A 22,427-nucleotide genomic window follows, 5' to 3' on the forward strand; every position below is an offset into this window, starting at 1 on the left:
TTTTCTTATTTTTAATTTTTTATTTTACATACCAACCATGGCTTCCCCTTCCTCCTCTCTTACTCCCCACCCCATTCACTCCTCCTTTGTCTCCATTCAGAAGGGGTAAGTCTTCCCATGGGAGTCAACAAAGCCTGGCATTTCAAGTTGAGAAAGGACCAAGCTCCTCCTCCCTTCATAGAGGCTGAATAAGGCATCCCACCATAAGGAATAGGTTCTAAAGAGTCAACTCATACATCAAGGACAGGTCCTGGTTCCACTGCTAGGGTCTCCACAGAAGATCAAGCTACCCAACCGTCACCCAGATGCAGAGGCCTAGGTTAGTCCCATGCCAGCTCTCTAGATGTAGGTCCAGAGTCCAGAGTCTGTGAGCTCTCACAAGCTCTGGTCAGCTATCTCTGTGGATTTCCCTAGTCATGATCTTGACCACACCCCCTGATCATATAATCCCTCCTCTTTCTTTTCAACTGAACTCCTGGAGCTTGGCTGTGGATCTCTGCATCTACTTTCACCAGGTACTGGATGAATGCCCTATGATTGACAGTTGGGGTAGTCACCAATGTTATTACAAGCAATGGCTAGTTCAGGCACCCTCTCTACTATTGTTAGGAATCTTAGCTTGGGTCATCCCTGTGAGTTCCTGGAAGTTTCCCTGGCACCAGATTTCTCCCTAACCTACTAATGGCCCCCTCTATCAATATATCTCTTTTGTTACACTCCTGCCCCCAACTTGACCCTCCTGACCCCTCAGGTTCTCATCCTCCATCCCTTCTACTACCCAACTCCGGATTTGTTTATTTCTTCCTGTGCTTTGTGGGGAATGTGCTTTGATTTCTGTCGCTGCTTATGGGTGTAATGCAGTTTGCTTATTCACTCACTGAAATATAGTTGGATAGGTTCAATTTAGTGCTACCACAAACAAAGCTACTATGCATATTTCCATAAGAAGTGAATGAGTTTGTGTGTGTGTGTGTGTGTGTGTGTGTAATTTCCAGTTTCCTTTGTAAAACTCAAGTACAGTTGTGAGATCTTAACTCATTTAAATGTTTCTTCCTTTAGTCATAAAATTCCATTTTATTCCTGGAGGATGATTCTGTAAATACAGAACTTGAATTTAACACGTCTTTTATTTCACTTCTTGCATGGTTTCATGAAGAAAAATTGCTGGTGCAATATTTTTTGTTGGTTGCTTTCAAAATACTTTTTTTCATCTTTCTGAAGTTTAGTTATGTCATTCTGACAAAAACCACTGGTTTTTATCTGTGGCTACCCTCAACTACTTAACTCTATGTTTATGAATTTTAAAAATTATAGACATTTTCAGCCCTGACTTCTTTAGATACCATTATTTCAGTCCCAGTCTTTTTGTGTGTGTGTGTGTCTGAGGTCATACAGATAAAAGGTTACTGCTTTTAGTATATTTTCCCAATCACATAGACATTTTTATTTTTTTACACCTTTTCTTTGACCAACAAAGAAAATGTTTGCAAATAGTATTGATCTGTCATGCACACTGATTTTATCCAATCATTTATTAGACTACTGACCATATATTTTGAAATTTTATATTTCAAGTCTTGTTTTTCTTTTGTATGATTCCCTTTAGTTTGTTCATTTCTTTACTGAAATATATTTTCGTTTATTTCTAATATGTTTGAGTTATAATATTGTTATTAAATATTAACTAAAATCATGCATCACCAATCATTTCTATTATCTAGTCTTTCTTGAGTCTTCTCCATTTGTGGTTATCCAAGTTCTTAACTTTATGAATATTTTCACTATACTTTTGGTATTTTTTCCTATATTGTTGTGAGACTGTAACTTGTTTAATTTTTTTCTATCAGGGACTCACTCTGTTTAGGTATTACAAAGAAATCTGGAATGAGAAGGCAGAAGTCATTACCCATTGAACTCAAGTAGTCTATGAAACTTACAGTGCTGGCTCAACACCATTTTATTGAAGATGTGTTTTGCAAGCTCATGCTCCCTGCCTAAACTGAAGGCTAAAGCAGTAAAACAGTAGGCTAAATATTTTTTCATCTTATTGATACTATAAGAGAGGAGGCTCAGTTCTCAACTGGGTAGTGATAACGCAAAGGTAATGAAAACAGTTGGAGCAAGTAGAGCAAAGGGTCAACTAAGCAAGCCTCTTGTCACTATCTTTAAATTCATATTGCATGGAGAATTAAATCTCTTGGTACAGTTCTTAGACTGGAGATAATGAGGAAGCAGAGTTCCACTTAACCTCCCTCACAATACTTGCTAAAGGTTATTGTTGGGTTGGTATAGAGTCTCAGTTCCTTACTGAACCTCAGTAAAACTACAGTGATAAGGGAATTAGAATACTAATTGCTGCATCCTGTGGTATATGAAAGATAAGCCTCCTTTGCAGTCTTGGCCATCATTATTATTCCACTGAGAGACTGTAAGTGAAGCCTGCTTCCATCAGACAGCCAGTGAAAATTGGGTTCTTGTTTTCCCCTACCAATAACGTCAAGCATTGGAAATAAAACAGCATCCTGCTCCTATAAGGAAGAGCAGACATCTATGTGAACTCTTCATCTGGTCATATTAAATGGGGAGAGAGACATAACATGAAATGATCACTTTTACTATTGCATTATGCAGGAGTGGTTCAAGGAGTGCAATTTTATCTGTTTTGTTAAGGCATCCATTTCCCTGTGTTTTCTCTCAGAGTAATGGGTTTTACTTCTTGTACTCACTTCCTTCCTTTCTTCTTTCTTTCCTTACTTCCTTCCTTTTCCTCCTTCCTTTTATTTGCTGTCGGCATTGGTTACATTTGAGTGGAATCTTCTCCACTTCCTGGTTCAAGATATATGTTTTTTTTTTAAAAAAAAAAAAAAAAAGCCAGGTATAATGGCACATGTCTGTAATCTGAGCATTTAGGAGACAGAGGCAGGGGGAATCTCTGTGAGTTTGAGGTCTACATAGTGAGTTCCAGGACAGCCAGAGCTATATATTGAGACCCTGTCTAAAAAAAAAAAAAAAAAAAAAAAAAAAGCTATGTGGTAAGTAAAATGAGACTCATTGCCATGCCATTACTACATTACTAAAGCTTCAATGTTCTTAGCCAATCTCCTCTCTCCTTTTTTTTTCATTTTAGTTATATCAACACATTGTATAACAGAAGACTAGAGAGGAATGGACTAGTCATCATTGCCAGAACTGGGGGTTGGAAAAGCAATTTTAAAAACAAATAAATTAGGAAGGAAAAATTTAATAAAATATTTCCAATGAAATGACAGACTTGTATTTTCATTTTGTTCTCATTTTTATCAAGGAGTATTTAAATCTAAAGATATTCAGTAACCAGACATGTGTTTAAACAAACTAATATGAAATATACCAAATACTTGTATAGAAATTTGGCTTTTAAGCATTTTAAACATGAAGGATGATTGATAATTGGAGCCAAAGGGACACAATGTATACAAATATTTCCCTTGCTGACTTTAGTATGACTCTCCCTACATAGATGAATACATAGACACCAATTGAGAAGTTGTTTAGATTATACTAAGTTATCTGTTTTCTATGCATCTCATATTTTCTTAAAGGAAAATCTGTAAAATGGAAAAATCCAATAAAAACAACAAATATAATTAAAACATAAATGTTTGGTTTTATTTCTATCTTTTATAATGGGCAGTTTTCAGTTGGATCCCATAGACTTCCCCAAGAATGACAGGTTATTGTCGGTACTTGATTACCACCTAGAATTTGACAGTAAGATCCTATGGCTGTACACACAGCCTATTAGACTCGCAAAACACGATTATACCAACCTGTCACTTGGAGCCTTCAACACCTATTATCTAGCTTTTATAGTGCTGTAGGTGCTATGCATGCTACCAGAAAAGAAAGAACTTTTAATTTTACCCATCTGTGAACCCCAAAGTTAACTACTGGCCTAAGAAGATATGGCCACTGGTCAAATTATGGCACAAATACTTTGGGAGCAAACAAGGACTCTGATTGGACTTGATGTTCACTTCAGGAATGGGAACCCATTCCTGAACTGTTAGTAAGGCAAAGAATATCTAGTGGCTAGATAGGTCATAGACCTTATGGGAGAACCAAGTACTGTTATGCTAAATGGACATAGTATTAAAATGACTCCTAGTGACTTATTTTTATATTCATAGAATAGTACACTTCTTAACCCTAATTAGAAGAGCTTCATTTACTAGATGACAACTAACATGGAGAACTTTAACTGGTCCATTAGTAGAGAGTAAGAAATTGGAGTGATCAGCCCTATAGAGGATGTAATTCTCTCTCTCCCTCCCCCCTCTCACTCGCTCTTACTCGCTCTCTCTCTCTCTCTCTCTCTCTCTCTCTCTCTCTCTCTCACACACACACACACACACACACACACACACACACATGCACGCACGTGCGGTTTGGATATTTTTGTAGAAAAAAGGGCAAAAGATGGTAAGAGAGAGGTGGTATGTGATACATGGAAAGTGCCTTCTGAATGCAACAAGGAAGTTGCACACATGAGTGCTCAATGATTATGACAGCATGCATGAGGCTTAAGTAAGTTCAAGGCAGAGAAAATTCCAGATTGGAGGTAAGGAAGTGATCATGAAATCGCACTACTATTTGAGGAGCTATTGGTATTTGATAGCTGCTGGGAGATGAAGAATCAGCTTTCATTACTTGGTAGATAAACCACACTCTAGGGCAGGCCCCATTCCCAAATGTAATTGGGTAGCACAAGCTGGACTCGCTTGGTGGGGAGAAGAAAACTTAAATTTGGGTGGATAGGGAAATATATATCCCAAGAGATTCCGTTGGGTAACTTTTCAGATAGAATTTCTCCTTTAAAAATCACCTTTGACTTTTGAAAATTTATACCAATTGCTAAGCACATATAGTATTTTCAAGAAACTTTGCCATTAATAATATTAAGTGATAATATACAAATCCAAGAGTGATTATTATTCAAACTGAAACTAAATTAAGCATACTACAAAATCACGTTCTTTATCACAAATAAAACAGGAAATTTAGAACAAATATCTATTTGAATAATTCAGACCACACAATGAAAACAAACAATAGCTTGATGATATTCTATAGAAATAATTAAATATTAAATAATTTGATATTCTTATACAATAAACACAGGTTTTACTTTTGACTATTTCCCCATAAATAGGGGCTAAATAGGATGGTTGAATAATATATTAATATTGTCATGGTTTGAATGAGATATACCCCCCGTAAGTCTGGTGCATTTGCATATTTGATTCTCAGCTGGTGGCTGTTTGGGAGGAATAGGAAATGTGGCCTTGTCAGAGGTAGTACTTAGTCTCCTGGAGCAGACTTTGAAGGTTCAAAATCTTCAGGCAATTCTCAGTACACTTTCTGCCTCCAGCTTCGAGGTTTTAAGATTTGAGACCCCAGTCATATTTCTACTGCCATATTTTTCTCCACTGCTATGAACTCTAATTTTAGAATTGTAAGGCCAATTAAATGCATTTCCCCAATTCATTGGAAATACAATCTTTTCTCATATAATATATCCTGATTAGTTTCCCCTCCTTCTACTCCTCTTAGTTTCACCCCACCTCCCCTCCCATCTGGATCCACTCCCTTTCTGTCTTTACTTAGAAAAGAGAGGGTTTCTAAGAGATAACAATGAAACACAACAAAATAAAATATAACAAGGTTTAAAAAAAAAGTCACATTGAATTTGGACAAGGCACCTACGGCCATACTACCCTAAATATGCCCAATCTTGTCTGATCCCAGACAAGGCAAACCAACAGAAGGAAAAAAGCTCCAAGAGAGGCATACGAATCAGAGACAACTCATTCAAGCAATCAGCCATCCCATAAAAACTCTGAATAAAGCTATAATACATACACAGAGGACCTGGTGCAGATCTGTGTAGGTCCTGTGCTTGCTGCTTTAGTCTCTGTGAGTTCATATGAATTTGCTCAGTTGATTCAGAGGGACCTTTTCACCTGGTGTCCTTCATTCCATCTGGCACTTCCTCCTTTTTCACTGGGGATTCCTCAACTCTGAGGGGAGGAATTTGATGGAGACATCCCGTTTTAAAGAGCTGTGTGTTCCAAGGACTCACTATCTTAACAATGTCTGTCTGTGGGTCTCTGTATTTGTTCCCATCTACTGCAAGAGGAAGCTTATCAGATGATGGATGAATAATGTATTGATATATGAATATATTTACATAGTCAACATTTGTTACTGATTGTCTTCAGAGCTGTCAACTGCCTCATGAGTGAGAAGTCGAATCTGATATTCTGATTTGCATTATTCTGACAAATGATGATACTGAGAAACCTTCATGTGCTAATTAGCCATTTTATATCTCCTTTTAACAGATGCATGTTCAATTCCTTTGCTCACTATTTTTAATTAAGGTAGTTGAATAGTTATTGCTGTGTCATCCTACTAGAATTTTGTAAGGTAACCATGTTAAGGACTTTTATTAGATGTATTATGTAAAATTAATCTCATTTCATGAGGTATCTTTTCACTCTGTTGGTACAGTCCTGTGAAAACACATTTCTGATGTTGGTAAACTCTACTTTATCAATTATTTTACTTAGAATGAAAGGAAATTTTATTATTAATGCAAAAGTCTCATTGATGTGCAAACTTCTGGAAGTTTTAATGTGCTTCTAAATTGTTTCATGTAAAATATACAAGTGCTGAGATATAAGTTTATGATAGATGTTTGAAGCTATTGTAAACTCAATGTTAGCTAATATTTGTTTTGACAATTTAATAGTGTATACAATGCATGCAAACTAGTTTTATCCACACCCACATATCTCCCTTTCATCCTTTTCATCCACTCCCTTCCCTATACATCCCTTTCTCATTTTCATTAGTTTCTGTTTTGGTTTGTGACTCTCTGAGTTGAATCAGGGCTGTCTGTGTGACCATCAATTAGAGACTGTTCACGGAAACCTGTTGAGTTCACAGGCAAGTATATAACAGAAATCAATGACTTTGCCTCTCCCAGAATACATCAGTAGACAATAGTCCATCGAAGAGGGGTGGAGTCCCCTGAGCCTATCCGCATATGACTGTAGACTGACCCATTCTTGTGAGGCCCAGCTGTTTTGTTTGTGCTTGCAATAGCTGTTTTTACCCAGCAGTTGATGTGTTGCAGCTATTTTCTCCCTATCTTTGGCTCTTTCATTGTTCCCATTTCACCCCTCTATAATGTTCCCCGACTCTGGGGACATAGTATAACTGTTTCATTTAAATACTAAAATATTTAATATTTGTATATATGTGTCTGTGTGTTTATTTCTACTATATTTTGAAGGAATTCTTTTTTTCACATTATTTCACTAGAGAATTCCTGCCATAAACTATAAACATATGAGTTTGACCTCTATACTCCTTTAAAAACATTTTACTTATTATTTTAATACAATAACATTCTTATTGTATGGCAAGTATGAGTACATGTATGTATATGCTACAATAACACACATATAGAGGTCAGAAGGCAACTTTGTGGAATTGGTCCTCTCTTAACTTTATGTGCTATTCTAACAAGTGTTATGTGTTACCTCATTGTGTTTTATATTTGTCTGATAATTAGTGATATTAAACAACTTTTCATATAATTGGAAATATTTTACATGTTATTTAATGAAACTAATATTCAAATTATCTTCATCATTTTGATATCAGGTATTTACTGTTATTGATTTGTGTGAGTTACATGTATAATTGAATATTGATCCTTAGAAATATAGTTTAAAAATATTTTCTCTCAATTGTGAACTATTAATTTGTTGATTTCTTGAATTGTTTTTTAGTAGCTTTTATTTTAGGGTTTCTGCTTGCATTTTTTACTTCTGTTGCCTGTATTTTGGGAGTTACCAAAAAAATCCCTTATTGAAAACAAAACCATTTTAAAGTATATTTCGTGTGTGTGTGTGTGTGTGTGTGTGTGTGTGTGTGTGTGTGTGTGTGTATGCATGCCCATGATATGGCATGTATGTGGAAGTCAGGGAAATTGGTTCTCTTCTTTACAATGTATGACCCAGGGATCACATTCTTTACAGATTTGGCAACAAGTACCTTTACACATTGAGCAATTTAGTAAGTTCTCTGTCTCATTTTCCTCTATGACTTTATAGTTTCAGATCTTATGTTTGAGCCTGCTGCATTTTAGTTGTCTTTTTGCATGATATAAGATAAATATATAATTTAATTATTTTACATGTTGATGTGCATTTTTAGCATTATTTTTAAGTGCATTTCCCTGTCTTCATTGTATACTTGTGGTTTTTTGTTTTAATTCAGCTGATTATATATGTGTAAATTTATTTCTAGGCTTTCCATTAGGTTCCAATTCTCTATATTATCATCTGTGTTCAGAAATACACTATTATGATTACTAGACTTTATAATGTACATTCAAATTAGGCAGTGTGATGCTTACAGCTTTGCTGTCTTACTAAGATTGGTTTGTCTTATACAATAGGACGCTCCCTACAAACTCATGGCAAGGTCCTTTTGCTGAAGACAATACCCACACAACTCATTGAAGATAATGAAATCAAGCTGCTGCCTACATAGAACCCTCACCCCTACACTCTAGTGTCTTTGGTATGGGGATATATTTATCATGCAGGCTACCCAAAGAGAAGTGTAAACACCAACTTAACGACAAAAACCTTTGCTCTACAAAGCTGTTCTACCTGCAAAATATGCTAGGGCTTTGGTGGCACAAAGCTTGGGAGAGTAAACAGCAAATGTCTGATTTGATTTAAGGATCACTCCAAGAGATGGAACCCATGCCTGACACTGTTGTGTGACCAACAAGGAGAGGCAAGATAGCCCAGAAACCTAAGATGAAACCAAATACTATCAGTCTTTAAAAAAGCAATGATAAAATGAATCCCATTGATATTCCACTATACTTATAGAGCAGTGCTTTATTCAGTAAAGAGGAATGCACAGACCCACAGACAGACATCACACACACATGAGACACACACAGAGAAACTCTAAATCACGTGTCTCCATCAAAACCTTCCTGTTAGAGCTCAGGGAATGCAATGGAAGAGGAGGAAGAGCCAGAGGTGATGAGATGGAGGGCACCAAGAGATCAGTACATTAGTTCTCAAAGTTTCAAATGCTATGACCCCAACCATAAAATTATTTTATTGCTACTTCTTAATTGTAATTTTGCTACTGTTATAAATCATAATGTAAATATTTTTGGAGATAGAGGTTTCCCAAAGGGATCACGACCCACAGGTTGAGAACCACTGCTCTAAATCAACCTGATCAAAGTCCATATGAACTCAAAGCGACTGAAGCAGCAAGCACAGGACCTACCCAGATCATCACAAGATCTTCTGCATATACATTGTAGCTCTTAGTTTAGTACTTTTATGGGACTCCTGAATGTGTAAACAAGTGGGTCTCTGATTTTTGTACCTTCTCTTGGGGCTCTTTTCCTTCTCTTGGTTTGTCCTATCCAAATTCAATGCGATGTTTTTGTTTTATCTTTTTTTTTTTAATACAAATGAGATATTTTTAAAAAGATTGGTTTGGCTCATGGAAGAGGTAAGATAAGTGGGTAAATGACCAATTATAATTAGTTTTAAATTAAAATATATTAAAGTCAACATATAAAATAGAAAAAAATATTGGTTTGACTATTTTTGGTGTCTTCATATAAATTTTTAAATATTTATATTTTAAAATTATCATTGTAATTTTGGTAGGTACATGTTACATATTATTGTTTTGCATAATATAACATTTTAAAAATAATAAATGTGTTTTCTAAGCTTTAAATGAGGGGTGTTTTTTGTATATTTCATTGGTTCTAACTTGTTTCCCTAGCATTTCAGTTTGCTTGTTTCTATGTTGTTGAGACAATTAATTGCTGGTTTTTTTTTAATTTTGATATTTCTTTTTACATAAATTAGAAACAAGCTTGTTTGGCATGTCAGTCCCAGTTCCCTCTCCCTCCCCTCCTTCCCTGCTCCTCACTAACCCCCCTATCCCATCCCCTTTCTGCTCCCCAGGGAGTGTGAGGCCATCCATGGGGGAATCTTCAAAGTCTGTCATATCATTTGCAGTGGGGCCTAGGCCCTCCCTTGTGTGTGTAGGCTGAGAGAGTATCTCTCTATGTGGAATGGGCTTCCAAACTCCATTAGTATATTAGGGATAACAATGATCCACTACCAGAGGCCACATAGACTGCCCAGGCCTCCTAACTGACAACCATGTTCAGGGGGTCTGGAAAGGTACTTTGCTGGTTTTCCAGCTATCAGTTTGAGGTCCATGAGCTCCCCCTTGTTCAGGTCATCTGTTTCTGTGGGATTCTCCAGCCTGATCTTGACCCCTTTGCTTATCACTCCTCCCTCCCTGCAACTGGATTCCAGGAGTATGGCTCAGTGTTTAGCTGTGGGTGCCTACTTCTGCTTCCATCAACTACTGGATGAAGGCTCTAGGATAGAATACAAGGAAGTCATCAATCTCATTATTCGGGAAGGGTATTTAGGGTAGCCTCTCCACTATTGTTTAGATTGTTAGTTGAGGTCATGCTTTTAGATCTCTGGACATATACCTATTGCCATATTTGTCTTTAAACCTATAATGGCTCCCTCTATTATGGTATCTCTTTCCTTGATCTCCTCTATTCTTTCCTTGAGTCAAACTTCCTGCTCCCTCATGTCCTCCTCACTCCCCTCTGCTCTCCTTCTATTACTCTTACCTCCTTCTCCCCTTCCCCATGCTCTTAAATTGCTCAGAAGAGCTTGTCCTTTTCCCATGCTCCAGGGAAACATGTATGTCTGTCTTAGAGTCCTACATGTTTCCTAGCTTTTCTGGTGGTGTGGATTGTAGGCTGGTAATCCTTTGTTCTATGTCTAAAATCCATATGAGTGAGTACATACCATGTTTGCCTTTTTGTGACTTGGATACTTCACTCAGGAGGGTTTCTTCTAGTTCCATCCATTTGCCTGCAAATTTCAATATTCCATTGTGTTTTTATTCCTGCTGAGTAATACATCACTGTGTAAATGTACCACATTTTCTTTATTCATTCTTCAGTTGAGGGGCATTCAGGTTGCTTCCAGGTTCTGGCTATTACAAATAATGCTGCTATGAATGTGCTTGCTGTAAGAATGTGCATCCTTTGGGTATATGCCTAAGAGTAGAATTGTTGTATCTTGTGATAGATTGATTCCCATTTTCCTGAGGAACCATCATACTAATTGCCAAAGTGACTGTACATGTTTGCATTCCCAACAGCAGTGGAGGAGTATTCCCCTTTTTTCACATCATCTCCAGAATAAACTATCTTTGGTGTTTTTGATTTTGACAGGAGTAAGATGATATCTCAGAGTTGTTTTGATTTGCATTTCCCTGATGGATAAGGATGGTGAGCACTTCCTTAAGTGTCTTTCAGCCATTTTAGATTCCTCTATTGAAAATTCTCTAGTTCTGAACCTCACTTTTTAATTGGAATATTTGGTGTTTTAGTGATTAGCTTTTTGAGTTCTTTGTATATTTTGGAAATCAGCCCTCTGTCAGATGTGGGTTTGTTAATGATCATTTCCCATTATGTGGGCTGCTGTTTTGTCTTGTTGATGGTGTCCTTTGCCTTACAGAAAAGTCTCAGTTTCAGGAGGTCCCATTTATTAATTGTCTAATTCAGTGTCTGTGATATTGGTGTTATATTCAGGAAGTGGTCTCCTGTATGAATTCATTCAAGGGTACCCCCCCCCATTTTCTCTTCTAAGAGAAATTGGCTGGATTTATGTTGAGGTCTTTGATCCATTTGGCCTTAAGTTTTGTGCATGGCAATAGATATGGATCTATATGAAGTCTTCTACACTACAGCCTCCAGTTATGCAAGCACCATTTGTTGAAGATTCTTTCTTTTCTCCATTGTATAATATTTGCTGCTTTGTCAAAAATCAGATGTTCTTAGGTGTGTGGGTTAAGGTTAGATTATTCATTCTGATTCCATTGGTCTACTTGTCTATATTTTTGAAAATATCAAGCTGTTTCAGGACTATAGCTCTATAAAGGAGCTTTAAGTTAGGGATGGTGATGTCTCCAGAAGTTCTTTTATTTTACAGGGTTGTTTTGGCTATCATGGATCTTTTATTTTTTCATATAAAGTTGAATAATATTCTTTCAAGTTCTGTGAGGAATTGTGCCAGTATTTCAATGGAAATTGCATTGAATCTGTACATTGCTTTTGGAAAGATTGCCATTTTTACTATGTTTAATCCTACCCACCCAAGAGCATGGTAGATCTTTCCATTTTCTAGTATCTTCAATAATTTCTTTCTTTAAAGACTCAAAGATCTTTCTCTACAGGTCTTACCACTTGTTTGTGGTTTGTGGTTTGTGGTTTGTGGTAAGATATTTTATGTTGTTTGTGGCTATTATAAAGGGTTATATTTCTCTGATTTCATTCTCAACCCATTTATTGTCTGTATATAGTTGAGTTACTAATTTTTTTTAGTTAATCTTGAATCCTGCTACATTACTGAAGGTGTTTATTAGGTGTAGGAGTTCCCTGGCAGAGTTTTTTGAGTCACTCATGTAAACTATCATATCATCTGCAAATAGTGAATGTTTGACTTCTTCCTTTCCAATTTGTATCCTCTTACTCTTCTTTTCTTCTCATATTCCTCTAGCTAGAACTTCAAGTACAACATTCAAGAGATATGGAAAGAGTGAACAGCCTTGTTTTGTTCCTGATTTTAGAGGAATCACATTGAGTTTCTCTCCATTTATTTGATGTTGGCTGTTGGTTTACTGTATATTGCTTTTATTATGCTTAGGTACAGAACGAAGAGAATTCTCAATAGAGGAAATCAGAAAGGCTGAAAGACACTTAAGAAAATGCTCAACATCCTTAGCTATCAGGGAAATGCAAATCAAAACAACTTTGAGATACCATCTTACTCCTGCCAGAATGGCTAAAATTAGAAACACCAATGATGACTCATGCTAGAGAAGATGTGGAGAAAGGGGAACACTCCTCCACTGCTGGTGGGAGTGCAGACTCGTACAGCCATTTTGGAGATCATTATGGCGGTTCCTCAGGAAAATGGGAATTAGTTTACCACAGGACCCGGCAATCCCCCTCTTAGGCATATACCCAAATGATCCACATCCATACAACAAAGACATCTGTTCAACTATGTTCATAGCAGCACTATTTGTAATAGCAAGAACCTGGAAGCAACCTAGATGCCCCTCAATTGAAGAATGGATAATGAAGTTGTGGAACATCTACACAATGGAATACTACTCTGCAGAAAAAGTAATGGAATCTTGAAATTCCCAGGCAAGTGGATGACACTTGAAGAAACCATCCTGAATGAGGTAACCCAGTCACAAAAAGAGGAACATGGCATGTACTCACTCATATATGGCTTTTAGACCCAAATCAAAGGATCACCAGCCTATAATTCACACCACCAGAGTAACTAGGATACAAGGTATATTCTAAGAGATTCATATAAAGTCCTTCACAGAACCGGGCAGGGACAAGTCCCCCAGAGCAAAGGGGAAGTGGGGGAGGGGCAGCAAATGGAGAGAGAAGTAGGAGAAAATGAGGGGGAGGAGAGGAAAATACGTGTGACTAGGAAATTGTGTCCGGATAGGAATAGAAGACAGAGAGAGAGCATAAAAGATGGAGCCAATACTGGTTTGAAGATAATATTGTACACAAAGAAAGGTCTAAAGAACTACAAGACTGCCACCAACTAACAATTCGAGCATTTGTGGAAAGGCTACCATAAATGCCCTTCCCAGATAGTGAGATCAACAACTAACTTATCCATGGAGCCCTCATCTAATACCTGTTGGAAACAGGAGCAAACACCCATACATAAACACTGAGTCTAACTAAAACCCACATGCAGATGGAGAGGACAAGATCAGGCTGCAGAAACACATAGAGACAGCTTACCTGAACAGGGAGGAGCTAAAAGGCCCCCATACTGATAGCTGGGAAGCCAGCATGGGACTGAGTCAGGCCCCCCTGAATATGGGTCTCAGCCAGAAGGACTGAACAGTCTAAGGGACCTCAGACAGTGGAGCCAGGATGTATCCCTGGTGCACAAAATGACCTTGCGAACATATCCCCCATGGAGGGATAACTGCCTTAACCTAGAGAGAGGAGAGAAGCCCTAGTCCATACTTCACATGACCTGTCAGATCTACATGACCTTACCTGGATGGCATTCCCCTACATATGGAATTGGGGTGGAGGGATGGGAGGGGAGGGTGGTTAGGGTGCATGTGAGAGGGCAGAGAGGGTAAAAGGGAGGGAGAAAGGGAGGGAAGGACAGAGGAAGGAATGGAGGGAGGGAGAGGGAACTGGGATCGACATGTAAAATAATAAATTAAAAAAAAAAAACACACCCACACCGAGACTCTGTATGTGATATTATGCTGTTGGCTATTTACTTGTTTCTTATCGGCTAGCTCTGTCTTAATTTTATTAACCCATTTCTCTTCATCTAAGTGTTTCCATGTGGTCTCATCTTACAGTAGAATAGGGCCAGCACCTACTCTCTCCAATCTCTCCATGTTGACTCCTCCCTCATACTTCCTCTCTCCTCCTAGACTCCTAGTCCCTGCTATCTTGCTTTGCTATTGACCAACAGTGCTTTATTCATTAACTAATATGAGAAACGTATTTACAGAATGACATCTCCCATCAGTCTTTTCCTCCATTTGTTGAATTTTTTGTTTGTTTTTCTTCCATTTCTTTACAGGATTTTCTCATTTCCTCTTTTAGGGTCTCTATCAACTTCATGAAGTTGTTTAAGGTTATTCTCTTCTGCTTCATCTGTGTTGAGATGTTCAGATCTTGCTGCTGTAGAGTCCCTGGACTCTGGTGACATCATATTGGTTTTTCTGTTGTTGATTGTGTTCTTATATATTTTTTTTGTCTTTCCATCCCTTCTTCCAGTGGGTGCAGGTGAGATCTCTTCTTCTCCTGGTGGGTACAGGTTTTCTTTCAGTTGGTACAAGCAGGTCCAGTACTCTGATGGGTCTCAAGAAGGGTGCATGTGGATCTGAGAAACTCCCTCTCCATGTGGGTGTTGGTGAGACTAGCACTGTAATGTCAATAGACTCTGGATTGCTTGGTCAGCTGGGGTGAGTTGACCTGCCTGCAATACCCAGGCCAGGAGATCCCAAAGAACTGAATTGCAGTTTTTTTTTTATTATTAAGTTTTGTCAAACATGTTATTAATATACGAAACTTTAACTTATTTTCTATGCTAAAATAATGTTCTATAACATTTCAAAGTTTGTTACTAGCTATAACTTTAGGTGGGTGTTATCATTTGGGGCTTGCCATATTAAGATCATCAGGGAATAGTTTCACTTTTCCTTTCAGCTTTGATTTCCTTTTATTTATTTATCCATCTATTTCTGCATCTTTGCTTTCTCTGAGAGCATTATTATAGTGAGTTGATTTGGACAAAAACAATTTTTGTTGCATAATTCAAGATCTTAGAATGTAATATTTTCATATATTTATATGGTAAGTACTTATTATTCTAATTTGAGGAAGAGTTTGTTAAAGATTGTTATCATTTATTTTAAAATGTTTGGTATACTTCATGTACTAAGACATTTATTCCTCTGCATTTCTTTTGGGAGGCATATTAATAATTGTATCAATCTCTTTAGGATTTTTATTTGTTTGCTTGTTTTGTTTTTGGTATGGTGAGGCATTTGGTTTCTTCATTACTTGGTAACTTTTCTGTTTAAAATATATGCCTTTTAGATTCTCCAACTGGTGGTATCCCCTTATCTTTATGTGACACTGCAATGGTTTCTCATTTATTGCTTTGTATTTATGAGTGTCTTTTCTCTTATACCAATTGTGAGTTTAATCTATCATTTAAAAATATCTTTTAGTTTGTTGACTTATTCCATTGATTTTATGTTCTATAACTTATTTCTGAGTAGTTTTCCTTCTGCTTATATGACTCTTAGATTTTGGTCTTTAGTTCCTTAAGGTTTAATATTAATTATTGTATGTGTGACCATTTTTCTTTTTTAAAATGGACTCTTTTTTCCACTATAAGGTTCCCTCATGGTTTTATTTTTGCTGCATCTTATTATTTTCAGTAGGTTAGTGTGATAGTTAATACTGTTTGTTAACTTCACAGTCCTGGGAAAGCGGACTCTCAATTGAGGAATTCCCCCCATTAGGTTTTCCTGTGACTATGCCTGTGTGGAATTTTCTTCACTGCTGATTAGGGGCAAGGGAGGGCTGTATGCAGTGTCATCTCTGCACAGGTGGGCCTGGAAGTGTAGGAAGAGTAACTGAGCAAGTTATAGGAAGTGAGTCAGTACTCAGCATTCTTCCAAGGTCTGTATTTTAGTTCCTGACTCCAGGCTTCTGCCTTGGCATCCCTCCATGATGGAATGCTACTTGGAAGTGGGAAATGAAGTAAACCCGTTCCCTCTCAAACTTGGTTTTGGTCAGTATTTTATCACAGCAAATGAGAAGTAGAGCAGAGATTTGTACCTGCAACATGGCATGTTGCTGTGCTTGGATCTGATCTTGTAACTTCCAAGCCTCAGGCTGTTTTGTAGAAGGAAGGAGATTTTGGAGCTTTAGGATAGTAATAAAGCCTTGAGTACTTGGAGCTTATTGAACTGGTGGGGCAACTTGGAAAACACTGCTGATTCAAATGCAGATGACATTTCAAAGAGATAGCATAGCCCTACACATGGAATAGGGGTGGGATTTGGGAGGGGAAGATGGTCAGGGTACATGTGAGGGAGGTGAGAGAGAAAGAGGGAGGGAGGGAGGGAGGGAGAGAGGGGGGAGGGAGGAAGGGAAAGGGAACTGGGATCGACATTTAAATAAAAAAATAATTAAAAAAGAGAGAGAAGCAAAGCCTCTGTGAGTCTTCAGATTAAGAATCTATGGAAGTGAATCCTTTGCTTTACTGGAATTATTAATCATGTGTCACTGTTGCTGAAAAAGAGCTCGATCCTCCTTTGCCAACTGATAAACTCCTACACATCTCAGTTCTAAGCTGATAGCCATGCTTGTATACATTGTTCATCAAATTTCCCATTGAAAACACAAGTTCAATGATAACGTGGTGAGAATTCTAAATGCAGAATCGAGTGATTCTTAAGTGAAGGACAAATTTTTCTCATTATATAACCATATTTTACTGTACAAGTTATAATAAGGGGGTACCTGCAGGTGTCATACAGGGAAGTGAACCCCATGAAGAGGTTAAGAATGAAAACACCACCATGCAGATTGACTTTGTCAACCTGGATCAGACTTCAAGGAGTCTAATGACAGGTGGTTTTTTGTTTCTTTGTTTCTTTGTTTGTTTTTTGTTTTGTTTTGTCTTTTTTTGAATGTGTTTAAGCCCAATATAGTTTGGAAAAGTTTCTTCATTGGGTATGTAATTGTAATTACGTTGAAACTCAACTCAGAGTACATGTTATTCTCTCCACGAAGATGGGTTCTAGAGATAGGCTACAAGTACTAGATTAATAACCTAAGGGTCTGTCCTGATTTTGGTCATACAGATAGCACAGAGATCATGTGGGCTATTAGGCAGCTCTGGTCTTGGTTGTGGGGGTTTGGGAGAGCCTCTGGCTATCAGGCTCATGTAGATTACAAGCTACTCCTAGCCCTGCTGTAAGAGCTTGATGTGTCCTGGCCCAACAGATAACACAGATCACCAGACTGTTAATTACTTCCAATTCTCAGCTTTCTGGATGGAAGAACAGGTTTTTTGTCTTTTCCATTAGAAAAACAATCCTGTAGACTTAACATTCCTGGTTTCTCTGGAGATCTGTGAGCACAAGGACCTTCATGTTATGCTCCTAACATTATATATCTGCAAGGCTCTATCCCCCACCACAGAAAACTGTAAACCTGAGACATTAAAATTACATTATGATGTTAATATCTCATATATGTGTTGAAAATCATTCTAATACAAATCTTTAAATGTATTTCTTTACAAAACGAACGTTCCTTAGAAAGCTCTCACTTTTCATGCCCACGAACAGGACGTTTTGTTTTCCCCTTCTTGCTTCTTGACTACTACTCTCCTCTCCCCACCTCTGATGTCCACAGTGGTATTAATTTAGTTAAGTGAGTATCCTCAAAGACAGAAAAAATTACCACTGACAGTAGATTTGGCTGTGAAACAGAGCATTGTGTCTTGTATGTATTTTATAACACTAGTTTAAGAGGCCTAACTTAATGCCCCATAGCACTAGGGAGACAAGGCTAAAATAGAGTGAGTGTGTATGTGTAATTGACCATTTAATCATAAAATAGGTAAATATAAAAGATGACAAATGTAATAATTTCACTTACATAATTTATAAGAACCCATTAAGGGCATACGCTATGAATTATTCTTAACCTGTCACATGAGAGGAAACATAAATGTTTTCCAATTTTATTTTTTATCTATTGACTTATTTGTATGGGATGTAAAGAATACATTTATTGGTTTGTGCTTGTGGAGGTCAGAAGATTAGTTGTTGAAACTGGTTGTCTTTCCACAATGTGGGTTGTGGGGCTAGAACTCAAATCATCACCTTTAACTAGCCAGTTTAACAATTCATTCTTTTCAGCACACCTCAGTTCCCTCAGAAGAAGTTTTGTTATATTTATTTTGTATTTTTATAATGAGATGACTTTTTGATATTTAAAAAGTTCATGCTACTGAAAATGACTACCTCTTTAGTATAATTTACAATTTCATAGAAATATTTTGTGTGTATGTATATAATAGAGATTTTAAGTTTATTTTCTCTTATGCATAACAATAATGCACATGGGGTTGAAAAGATGTCTCAGCCACTAACATCACTTATTACTCATGCAGAGGACAAATTTTCAGTTCTCAAAACCCATGTTGTGTGTAAAAACACGTATAATTCCATTTCTAGAATATCTGACACTTCTTTCTTGCCTTCATGGGCTCCTGCACACACTTGATACATATATGCTTAAGCAGGCTCACACACCTACATACAAATAAAAACAAATAAATATCTTTTAAAAAATCCATAGGTATATGGTATAATTCTCTTTCATTCTCTCTATATAAATTAAAATGCTAAAATGATGTTAAACATATTTTCAATCATTAATGTTACTTTGTAGTGAAAACATCCTAAATACTAGACTTTTGAAATATAAGATACATTATTGCTATATGTATTCTTCTTACTGTGTGAAAACAAATAAAAATCCTTTAGGATCATTTAACTGTCAATTAGAATCAGATTCTATACTTATTACTGTGAAAAATAATCTGATGTAGCCAATTTATGGAAGGAAGACTTCATTTTAGCTAATGGTTTTAGGAAATAGCCCAGCATAGTGATGGAGTCATGGTAGCAAGAGTATGAGGCATTTGGTCATGTTTCATCTATAGTCAGGATACAGAGAAAGAGAGAGAGAGAGAGAGAGAGAGAGAGAGAGAGAGAGAGAGAGAGAGAGAGAGACCCTGGAGCTCAAGTCACTATCTTTTTGTTTTTTGTTTTGTTTTGTTTAGTTTTTTTAATCCAAACTGCATCCCATCCCTCGGGGTTAATGCCGCCCATACTGCAGATTTATTTTCCCTCTTCAATTAAATTTTTCTAGAAGAACTCTTATAGACACACTTAGAATTATATATCCATAGTTACTCTAAATACAGTCACATTAGCAATAAAGAATATCCATCACAGTAACCATTAATCAGATTGATCATTTCATACACGCTATCCCAAGCTACCAGTAACCACCACTGTATTCTCACATTCTTTGCAATAAATTGTTTATTTTCCAGATATCAATGAGAATATATAGTGCTTTTCCTTGAGTACCTAGTTTATTTCAACTAAGATAATCATTAATTTCAAAATATTGTTATAAGTGGCATGGTTTCATTCATGCTTGGGGGTAAATAGTATTCCACTATATATTAATGCCACATAGTCTTCATTCATTCATTCATTAGTTGAGAAAAAATTGGACTTTTTCTACCTCTTATGTATCATAAGTCATGTTTAAGAAAAACAGTGGAGGGGCTGGAGAGGTTGCTCAGTGGTTAAGAGCAGTGGTTGCCCTTCCAGAAGTCCTGAGTTCAATTCCCAGCAACCACATGGTGGCTTACAACCATTCGTAATGGAATCTGGTGCCATCTTATGGTCTGTAGGGATACATGCAGGCAGAATAATAATAAATAAATAAATATTTAAATATCTTTAAAAATATTTTTTAAAAAGATAAATAGTGGAATAATAATGACCATTACATATTCTGATTTAAATTCCTTTGGAATTATACACATTAGTGGAATTTTTGGAGCATACTGTAGTTCTATAACTGATTTATAAAGAACTCCTATCTTTGCTAGTGGCTATTCTGAGTTATATTCCTACCAATACTGTCCCCTTTCTACATTTCCTCACTGAGACGTACCATCTTTGGATAGTAATCTCCTTCTGATAGTAATCATTCTTACTCAGGTGACATTTGCTTTGTAATTATCTAATGAATCTTTAGGTAGATTATTTTTCATTCATCTCTTAGCCATTTATGCACTGTTTTGAGAAAATACGTACAGCTACTGACCATTTTTAAACAAGGTTTTTGTGTTGAATTTTTGTAATTTATTTATTTATTTATTTGTATTCTTCTAACAATTATAGTTTTCAAGCATTTCCCATCTCCCAGTTACAGTTTGATCGCTTCATTTCCTGTTCATCTTTTTTATTTCAGATAATCTCATTTGTCTCTTTTTACTTTTGTTTCTTGTGTTCTCAAGTTGTTGTCTGTAAATGTACCTCATATTTATTAACTGTCATGTGCTGCTTGAGCTCACCAAGAAACTGGCTCTAGTAGAGAGGTTATCCTTGATATTTCACAACCAAACATGTTTGTCCTCTAGGGACCCATGTTTGGAAGTGAGCTGCCCTCCTTTAACTCTGTTATAAGGAAGGAAGTGAACAGAAAAACAGCCCAAGATTAAAAACATCATATTCTTTAACAAACAGTTTGGGACTAACACATTGCCCACAAATGTTATTATTGTTACATCAAGATGTTAGAATGTGCTTGCAGTGAGAAAGGAAGCTGTAGATTCAGATCAGCTATAGAGATAAAGCTCAACGTGGAGACTACTTCTCCAAGGCAAGGGTTGAGATCTCATGACCTTTCATGAATTCACATAAGCATGTCTATTGGTGTCATATTTGTTCAGTTCATATTTAGGCGGACATGTTAATGAGACTTTCTGGGTATAGAATTTGACATTTCTATGAGAAACAATCTCACAGAAAACTTCCTGTTCTTATAGCTATTAAAAACTCTCTGTCTTGAAAAGCCCAAATAAATAAATGCATAAATAAATCTAAACAAATGAAAACAAAACAAAAAACCCAAAGCCTTCCTGCTTCCTCTTTCACAATGACCCTTGTGTTCTAGGTGGAGGTGTATCCCTTGGGTCTGGGCTCCACAACTCCTTAGTTTTATTAGTTGTGGTTTTCTGCAATGGTCTCCATCAACTGCAAAGAAGTTTCCTTGATAAGGTGTGAGGCTTACACTTACCTGTGGGTATAAGGACTTATAATTATAATGTAATTAGTGATGATTCTGGTAGTTCTAGATTTTCCTAAAGAATCATGCCTTTATTAGTTCTAGATACATGGTTAGATTCCAAGTACCAGGAATAATTTCCCTCTTCTTGAGCAAGACTTAGGGAGAAGTAATATTCCCCAGAAGAGAACACACCAATTCAATATCCAATACAAAGTGGTCATTCCTGAAAACATATATGTACAATTAACATTATATATATACTAAATAGACCATATTTATGCAACAACAATTAAAGAAAAATAGGCCATCAATTTGAAAGAGATTATCTTAGTTAGGGTTTCTAGTGCTACAATAAAACACCATGACTAAAAAAGAAGCTGGGGAGGAAAGGATTTATTTGGCTTGCATTTCCATATTGATGTTCTTCATTGAAGGAAGTCAGGACAGGAACTTAAACATTGCAGGATCCTGGAGGCAAGATGGAAAGTTTCAAATTTCCATTCACAATTTGATTTTCTTATTCTGAGTGACTCTAGTATTATAATTCAATAACAAAATGTCTTTAAAATTGGTCAAAACTATATATTAATGGCAAAAATAACTTGTGCTTCAATTATTTTGTTCACTGTGGGAATAAAGTTGGAGGTGCTTTGGTCATGAAAGGATGGCATTAATGGCTCAATCTAACTTTCCAATTGTATTTATTGTTCTTCCTCACACTGACTATATCTTATTACGTTCTATTACTTACATTTCTACTAGTAGAGTTTGTTCTTCCATTTTATACCTTTCCTAATATTACTCT

Source organism: Phodopus roborovskii, unplaced genomic scaffold (genome assembly GCF_943737965.1).
Source record: "Phodopus roborovskii unplaced genomic scaffold, PHOROB, whole genome shotgun sequence".
In the NCBI taxonomy this organism is placed as follows: domain Eukaryota; kingdom Metazoa; phylum Chordata; class Mammalia; order Rodentia; family Cricetidae; genus Phodopus; species Phodopus roborovskii.